General features: G+C 34.3%; 1 pseudogene; it reads left to right on the top strand.

Annotated features, from left to right (window-relative positions):
• The first annotated feature begins 1,028 nt into the window (after positions 1-1,028).
• Positions 1,029-1,961, top strand: LOC142106659 (olfactory receptor 5V1-like; annotated as a pseudogene).

Below are 1,961 nucleotides of genomic sequence, written 5' to 3'. Positions count from 1 at the left end.
CTGTATAAAGTAGTGTTTATCAACTCCAGTCCCCAGGACCCACTAACAGAGCAGGATTACCAGGTGACCAGTGATATAATTATACCACCTGCTACACTCAGTCAGTAATGAATACACCTGTGCTTCAGCAAGGAGATATGGAAAACATGTACTGCTAGGGGGTCCTGAGGACTGGAGTTGAGAAACACTGGTATAAAGGGACTGTAATTAAGGGAGAATAATTAAGTGAGTACATTTGGCTTTCTCAGTCCTATGTAGGCAATGTCATCCTTGGTAAACAATTTTAAAGAAAAAATTGATTGCTATGTTGTGTCAGGTGCTCAGTGCTTCTGATTTAGAACAAATGACTACAAAAAATAACACTAATCCTAATTTTTCCAAGTTTTTTCCACTGTTTAAAACACTATTGTCACAAATACGACAGTATGTGCTCAGTGATATTACTGCACAAGTAACATTTTATATTTCATTTGATTCATTTGCATTTATTTGAATATGCTACAGATATTGTTTAAGGTGCTTCAACAATTTAAGCCCAATCTATGTTATTTACTATATGTGATCAACTGTGAGATAAACTATTTTTAATTTGTGTGCACAAGAGTAGAAATTAACAAAACACCAGCAATTTGGTTCACAGGACTACTAATGGTATTTGACTAGTAACTCAATTTCCAGTAAATCATTTCACAATTTTTTTTTGATTAATGGCTCAAACAAAAATCTGAATTTGAAAGATGTATTAAGGGTTTATAAAAGTAAGTTCTAATGTACATTTTGTTCAATTTGAAATTTTAATAATATTTCGTGGACATTCTAAAAGTCAATTTTGTTCTGAATTCCAAACATTTTTAGTGTGACTTCCTTGTACTGATTAGGCTTGGATGAAACACTAATATATATAGACACTAAAAACTGTTTTGCTTATCTCTAAAAAGAAAAGACCATAACCTAATTTACAACCTATATTTAAACCTGCAATAAATCAATTCTGATTTCTCTTTTATCTACAAATAACACATTCCAAAATGAATGGACACAATCTTACAGCTATATCAGAATTTATTCTAGTAGGACTCTCTGAGATAAAGGAACTCCAAGTATTTATTTTCTTGATCTTTTTGTGCATCTATATAATTACAGTGAATGGAAATGTATATATAATTCTTGCCTATAGGTTCAGTCCGAATCTACACACCCCATGTACTTTTTTCTAGCCAACTTCTCTTTTCTGGATATATGTTATATCTCAGCCACTGTTCCCAATATGTTATCAAACACCCTATCAGAACATAAAAACAATCTCTGTGACTGGCTGTGCTGTACAGATGTACTGCGTTTGGTTGCTTGCTGGAACAGAGTGCTATATACTTGCAGCCATGGCTTATGATCGATATAGCGCGATATGTCATCCTCTTCTATACTTCATCATTATGAACAAACTAGTAGGCAGAGTGCTTATCACTGGCTCGTGGATTATTGGGGCAGTAAATTCTCTCATACACACTGTCCTCACTTTCTCTTTGTCTTTCTGTGGCAATAAAATTAACCATTTCTTTTGTGATGCTCAACCTGTTTTTGAACTGTCCTGTACAAACACCTGGACCAATGAGCTTCTTGTTTTACTCATCGGTGGATCCGCCACTATCGGTTCATTTATATTAATAATGTTTTCCTACATTCAGATCATCTCAACAATTCTCCAGATCCATTCAACTTCCGGTAGGAAGAAAGCGTTTTCAACCTGCACTTCTCACTTAATAGTCATTACTATATTTTACGGATCTGGAATAATTATGTATTTTAGACCCAAATCAAGTTACGGCATGGCTCAGGAAAGAATGGTCTCTGTCATGTATACCGTTGTTGCACCAATGTTAAACCCTTTTGTGTATAGTCTGAGAAATAGTGAAATGAAATCAGCTATGAGAAGGATATTGCATCACTTAATTAAATTGTAA

This window comes from Mixophyes fleayi, chromosome 11, assembly GCF_038048845.1.
Source record: "Mixophyes fleayi isolate aMixFle1 chromosome 11, aMixFle1.hap1, whole genome shotgun sequence".
Lineage (NCBI taxonomy): Eukaryota > Metazoa > Chordata > Amphibia > Anura > Limnodynastidae > Mixophyes > Mixophyes fleayi.
This window is presented reverse-complemented; position numbering and strand designations above follow the sequence as displayed.